We start from the raw sequence: 7,500 nt of genomic DNA on the forward strand, positions 1-7,500 counted from the left end.
AAAGTGAAGGTCTCGCCTTGCGCGGGCCGAGGGAGGATGGGGCTTCCCCGCCCTTCACGGGGCGGCGGCCTCCGCACTCCCGGGGCGTCTCGTCCTCATTGCGAGGTGAGGCGCACCTAGAGCGTACACGTTGGGACCCGAAAGATGGTGAACTATGCCTGGCCAGGACGAAGTCAGGGGAAACCCTGATGGAGGTCCGTAGCGATTCTGACGTGCAAATCGATCGTCGGAGCTGGGTATAGGGGCGAAAGACTAATCGAACCATCTAGTAGCTGGTTCCCTCCGAAGTTTCCCTCAGGATAGCTGGTGCTCGTACGAGTCTCATCCGGTAAAGCGAATGATTAGAGGCCTTGGGGCCGAAACGACCTCAACCTATTCTCAAACTTTAAATGGGTGAGATCTCCGGCTTGCTTGATATGCTGAAGCCGCGAGCAAACGACTCGGATCGGAGTGCCAAGTGGGCCACTTTTGGTAAGCAGAACTGGCGCTGTGGGATGAACCAAACGCCGAGTTAAGGCGCCCGAATCGACGCTCATGGGAAACCATGAAAGGCGTTGGTTGCTTAAGACAGCAGGACGGTGGCCATGGAAGTCGGAATCCGCTAAGGAGTGTGTAACAACTCACCTGCCGAAGCAACTAGCCCTGAAAATGGATGGCGCTGAAGCGTCGTGCCTATACTCGGCCGTCAGTCTGGCAGTCATGGCCGGTCCTTGCGGCCGGCCGCGAAGCCCTGACGAGTAGGAGGGTCGCGGCGGTGGGCGCAGAAGGGTCTGGGCGTGAGCCTGCCTGGAGCCGCCGTCGGTGCAGATCTTGGTGGTAGTAGCAAATACTCCAGCGAGGCCCTGGAGGGCTGACGCGGAGAAGGGTTTCGTGTGAACAGCCGTTGCACACGAGTCAGTCGATCCTAAGCCCTAGGAGAAATCCGATGTTGATGGGGGCCGTCATAGCATGATGCACTTTGTGCTGGCCCCCGTTGGGCGAAAGGGAATCCGGTTCCTATTCCGGAACCCGGCAGCGGAACCGATACAAGTCGGGCCCCTCTTGTAGAGATGCTCGTCGGGGTAACCCAAAAGGACCCGGAGACGCCGTCGGGAGATCGGGGAAGAGTTTTCTTTTCTGCATGAGCGTTCGAGTTCCCTGGAATCCTCTAGCAGGGAGATAGGGTTTGGAACGCGAAGAGCACCGCAGTTGCGGCGGTGTCCCGATCTTCCCCTCGGACCTTGAAAATCCGGGAGAGGGCCACGTGGAGGTGTCGCGCCGGTTCGTACCCATATCCGCAGCAGGTCTCCAAGGTGAAGAGCCTCTAGTCGATAGAATAATGTAGGTAAGGGAAGTCGGCAAATTGGATCCGTAACTTCGGGATAAGGATTGGCTCTGAGGATCGGGGCGTGTCGGGCTTGGTCGGGAAGTGGGTCAGCGCTAACGTGCCGGGCCTGGGCGAGGTGAGTGCCGTAGGGGTGCCGGTAAGTGCGGGCGTTTAGCGCGGGCGTGGTCTGCTCTCGCCGTTGGTTGGCCTCGTGCTGGCCGGCGGTGCAGGATGCGCGCGCCTGCGCGGCGTTCGCGCCCCGGTGCTTCAACCTGCGTGCAGGATCCGAGCTCGGTCCCGTGCCTTGGCCTCCCACGGATCTTCCTTGCTGCGAGGCCGCGTCCGCCTTAGCGTGCTCCTCCGGGGGCGCGCGGGTGCGCGGATTCTCTTCGGCCGCCATTCAACGATCAACTCAGAACTGGCACGGACTGGGGGAATCCGACTGTCTAATTAAAACAAAGCATTGCGATGGCCCTAGCGGGTGTTGACGCAATGTGATTTCTGCCCAGTGCTCTGAATGTCAACGTGAAGAAATTCAAGCAAGCGCGGGTAAACGGCGGGAGTAACTATGACTCTCTTAAGGTAGCCAAATGCCTCGTCATCTAATTAGTGACGCGCATGAATGGATTAACGAGATTCCCGCTGTCCCTATCTACGCTGGGAAAGCGGTCTGCGTGGCGTCACCCGGGGGAGGTGTGTTGCCTCCCGACAACTGGGTTAAAACCGCCAGGAGACCCTCTGATTCCCTGAAAATTTGTCTTCAGCAGGGCTCAGAGGAACCTGAGTGGGGCGGGGACCGCAATGTCCTATCCCGTGGCCTTGACGTGGCCCTGGCGCTCAGTACCCCCACAAGATGGGGCGAAGCTAACACGGGAAGGGCCGTCCATGCATGACGTTAAAAGGCTAGCCCTTAACTGGGTGCAACCCACACTGGTCCGCACTGGCCCACCGTGAATTATCAAAAGCGGTGGGTGAGACATGGTCGGTCATGATCCCCCAGTACGTGTGGAGACCCTCCGGGGAACGTAACTCGGGTTTGAGTGCCGCACCGTCTCGTTGATGTAAAACTCCACATATAAGACCCGGACTGACTCCCTTAACACCTTCCGGGCTGCGTTGATAGGTGTGAGTTGTCGTGTGTCAAGGCAGGACGTAAAACTCCCGTCATGGCAGGACGTTAAATGCCCCCAACCCAAGCGAAAGCAAAGGGTGCATGGCGCAGGGGAAGCTGCGTTACGAGAGACATAACAGCTGTCTCTCCTGAGTTGAGCGCGGTGGCGGGGCGGGGGTATGAGGGTAAGTCTCACGACGATCCCGGAACCCTGCGGTCCTGCCACTGCAGTTCCTCACGTCATGGACGACGTTAAAAGTCCCCCAACCCAAAGCGAAAGCAAAGGGTGCATGGCGCAGGGGGAGCTGCGTCAACAAGGACACAACATCTGTCCAGTTCTTCCCACGGCTGTACTCGCTGGGGAGGGATCGTGGCCTGAGCCGGCAAAGGCTCAGCGCCATGTCGGGGATTTCGGCATGCTCCGCCAAACCAGGGCGTGGTAACACGTCCCTGGCTAGGTTAGATGGGGCCAGACCCCCGAAAGTCTGGGGGACCGACCCAGCACCTGAGTAGGGCTGGGTCCAAGGCCTTAGGGTGGAAACTCGGCCTAGTAGGGGGCGAAGGCCGAGAGGTGAATCCGCCTCTCCGGAATGCGCTGGGCATTTGCCGGGGAGGGACGGGTGAAATCCCCAGTGGCACAGTCGTGGAAGGGGACTAGTGCGCTGGAAACGGCGCGCTAAACCCGGCAGCTCACAAAGCTCTTGGTCCAGGGGCGGGACTGGTGAGCGAGCTGCAATTAGCCTCCCCCCATGCCAGAAGAGCCGGTCCGGGGAAAGAGACGGGCTCTCAACTCTTTGGTCTCTCTCAGAATCATGGCGGAAAATACAGAGAGAGAGACTTCCGAGCGATACGAGGTGAATGATGAAAATGAAATAAAGAGCGCAGCCGAAAGGCTAAAGGAGATAAATGCGCTACTGGTGACAGATAAAGGGAAGATGAGCAATGACAGACTAAATGAAATAAAAGACAAGCTGGCCCTATGGGCAATTGCCCAAAGCCAGCTTGAAGGTAGGATACAAGAGCTGGAACGACAAAATAAACAAATAATAGCCGAAAAAACAAAAACATACGCCACAGTGGTGGCAGGAGGACCACAGAAACAACAAATCAATATGAAAGAAAGTATAGAAAAAGTGACAGCAAAACAAGGAGTGGCATTATTTTTGAAGCCAAAAGAAGGACAGAGCGTAAAAGAGGTGAAGGAAATATTCACAAGAGTAATTAATCCAACCAAAGCAAAAGTCAAAATAAACAAAGTAGTAGTTGCAAAAAATGCAGTCATAGTGGAAACTCCCACCCAACAGGATAGGAACACAATAATGGGGCACAAAGATTTACAGAGATCGGTAATATGTGAGAGGACAAAGAAAAGATGGCCATTAATGACTGTATTTGATGTGTCAAATAGGTTGACACCAGAGGAACTAACGGAGTGTATTTACACTCAGAATTTTGAAGAAAAAATGAGCCCACAAGACTTCAAAAAGGAATTTAGACCAAAATTTAGAATGGGGAGAAAAGACAGAGATACGGGACATCAAGTAGTTGAGGTTTCCCCAATATTGAGAAAAGAACTCATACAAAATGGTAGAGTATATGTGGAGTATAGTTCAGTCGCGGTCAAAGATTATTGCGTGGTACCCAGGTGTCACAGATGTATGGATCTGGGTCACGTACAGAAGTACTGTACCTGGGGTGACCCCACCTGTGGTCACTGTGGAACGGACAACCACAACAAGAAAGAGTGCCCAGAGAAGAACAGACCTGAGACATGTATACCATGCAATAGAAGGGGAAAAAGAAAATGTAGAGCACCAAACTCCAAAGAATGCCCCACGTATCAGCTGTTACTAGGAAGACTTATACAAAGGACAGATTATGGAGATTAACCCCCAAGAGAAAAGAAAGAAGCATAAATCACCAAGCAAGCAACTAAGAGATACGCTAAGGGGCATGAAAATCAGAGAAGCAGTAGGGGCAAGGGAAAAAGATGCAAAAGAAATCACAGATAAACAACCTGAAAATAAGGGAACAACAAAAAACACACGGGATAACAAACGGGATAACAATCAACACAAAACATGTACAGCACAAAACTGTATTGCCAATACTCCCATTGAAAGAACACCAACACAAGGGCGACCTCGGTCGCCCGTTTTTATGACAAGAAAATGCAGATGGAGAGCGGAGATAGAAAGCAAGAGGTGCCCAAGACACAACGAGAAACACTGATACAAGACAAGAAACAAAATACAACAAGGGATGTACAAGTACAAACAATAAGCATGATAGACGCACAAGTACAAACAATGAACACGCAAGAAGCACAAGTACAAACAGAAGGGCGACCTCGGTCGCCCATTTTTCATGAAAAGAAAATGCCGATGGAGGGCAGAGATGGGCGACCAGAGGCGCCCAGGACACAACACACTACACCAACACAGAGACAAAACAAAGACATAGAAAAGAACAACATAGGAAAGAAATACGGACGACCTCGGTCGTCCGTTTTTAATGAAAAGAAAACGCCGATGAAGGGCGAGGACGGACGACCGAGCTCGCCCAAAAGAGACCACTCAGAACATATAAAAGATAAAAACAATCAGTCAAGCAAGAGTGACACATATAATGCAATGGACCCAAAGAACACTTATAAGATATGCGAAAACGCACTGCAGATGGCAAGACTAGAAGAACCCGGTCTGCTAACCACTGCATTACGCCAACTAGTGAGAGTGGGGCACACAAACGGCTCGAGAATTACTTATCCAGCTTTGGCGGACGTTGACTGCATTCAGCTAGCCGCGGCCGGAATCCCCACGGAACACGAACAATTACAGGAAATAGTAAAGCAAGTATACGAAAGAAGAGGCGTAAAATACAATTTGGAAAATATATATATACAAATGGTAACAACATACGGCCGAATAGGATTTGACCCCAATAAGACATGGCCAGAAGATCATTACCATACATATCATCCGTAATGGATCTTTTAGTTCTCCAAATTAATACAATGAGAAGCGTACAAGTAAACTACGAGTTGCGTAAATTAGCAGAAGAACTTAAAGCTGACATACTATGCTTGCAAGAACCGTACTCCCGGGAGGGTAAAATCCCAGGAATGACAGCCACGGCTCAAATAATCATGAAGGGAGAAAGACCAATGTCTGCAATAGTAATTTTAAATAGTAATATAAGAACAATAGTATTAAATCAATTTACAAATGAACATGTTGTAACAATCGAAGTACACGCCAAAAACACTAAGTGGTATTTAGTATCAATATATTGTCAGTATAGAGAGCCAATAACTATGTACCTAGAACAACTAAAGGAAATATGTAGAACTCTACAGGGCCATCAAGTAATCATAGCAATGGATGCAAACGCAAAGTCATTCCTGTGGCACAGCGGAGAACAAGACGAAAAAGGTCAGGAATTAGAAGATGCAATAAGTGAATTAAATCTAGATATAATAAACGCACCTAGCGAGATACCAACATATTCAAATAGAGCAGGGGCAAAAACAAATATAGATGTAACACTGGCAAATAACAGGGCTACCAATAAAATAGATAAATGGGAGGTATTGGAGAATGCAACGACCAGTGATCATAATGTAATAAAGTATATACTAAAATCAGAACAGAATGTGGCGCCACAGGAATGGCTTTCAGAATATGACTATAAAAAGGTAGACTGGGAAAGACTCTCCCGGGAGTACAGCCCGCCAGAGCTGGATGAGGATCTCGAGGTTGATGAAACAGCGGAGCAGATAGTTCAAAGTATAAAGGAAGTAATAGAAGCAGTCGTACCAAAGAGAAGCAGAGTCCAAAGCGTGCACCCGGCACCATGGACTCCAGAACTAAGTGACCTACGTCAGGCTACGCGCAGGGCAAGACGCAGGTATCAGCGCACATTTAACCCACAAGACAGGGAGCATAGACTGCGTATATACAGACAACTAAGGGAGAGATATAAAAGAGAAATTATAGAAGTTAGAAAAAGAAGCTGGGAAAATTTCGTAAGAAATAACCTGGCAATGGATCCCTGGGGAAAGCCATACAAGTTAGCTAGGGAAAAAATAAGAGCTCCAACAGTCTTATCATCTATAAGAATACCAGGCGAAAATAGAATGACCACAACCAGACAAGAAACAATAACGGTGCTCCTCCAAGCCCTGCTACCGGATGATGATCCCTCTGAGGACACACCGGAGCAGGCGGCTATAAGAGAGAGAGCACAAGAAGAATACAACAACAATACAATGGTCTACCCCTTCTCACCGCAGGAGGTGGTAGACGTAATATCAAACCTAAAAAGAGGAAAATCTCCCGGACCCGACAGGGTCACGGTTGAGGTACTTCAAGCAATAAAAGGAAAAATAGCCCCGATACTGGCAAACCTATATAATAAATGTCTGGAAAGAGGTACTTTTCCAAGGAGATGGAAAAGAGCAGAAATAATAATACTAAAGAAGCCAGACAAGGACCCAACAGAACACAAAGCATACAGGCCAATATGTCTGCTAGATACCTTGGGCAAAGCCCTTGAGAAATTGCTCTGTGCGAGATTGACTGGTCACCGGGAAATGGCAGGAATGCACGAATGGCAATTCGGTTTCCGCCGTGGAAAATCGACGGAAGACGCCATCAACACGGCGGCCGAACTTGTCAGCTCGTCGAACTGCACATATGTTCTAGGAGTGATGGTGGACATCTCAGGGGCGTTTGATAATCTGTGGTGGCCGGCGCTGTTTACCTGCTTGCAGGATATGCAGTGTCCGGCGGCACTATACAGATGTTTCAAGAGCTACTGTAGAGACCGGGTGGTACAGATGACGTCCCCGAATGCGGTTGTGACCAAGAACATCACTAAAGGATGTCCACAGGGATCAGTTTGCGGCCCCGTATTTTGGGATATAAATATGGAGCCGCTGCTGCATTCCCTGCAGCAGGAAGCATCAGTATTGGGAGCCGTTGCATACGCGGACGACCTGCTAATCTTAACACATGGTAATAGCCGATTACAACTAGAAGGGCGAAGTAGAAACATAATGGATATCCTGAGTGCCTGGTGT

The 7,500-nt window shown here is 50.0% G+C and overlaps 1 pseudogene; it reads left to right on the forward strand.

The window, feature by feature from the left end:
* Positions 1-1,982, forward strand: part of LOC126435193 (large subunit ribosomal RNA) — a 2,978-nt pseudogene extending 996 nt beyond the window's left edge.
* Positions 1,983-7,500: the final 5,518 nt, after the last annotated feature.

The sequence above is a fragment of the Schistocerca serialis genome, unplaced genomic scaffold (assembly GCF_023864345.2).
Source record: "Schistocerca serialis cubense isolate TAMUIC-IGC-003099 unplaced genomic scaffold, iqSchSeri2.2 HiC_scaffold_1197, whole genome shotgun sequence".
Classification (NCBI taxonomy): domain Eukaryota; kingdom Metazoa; phylum Arthropoda; class Insecta; order Orthoptera; family Acrididae; genus Schistocerca; species Schistocerca serialis.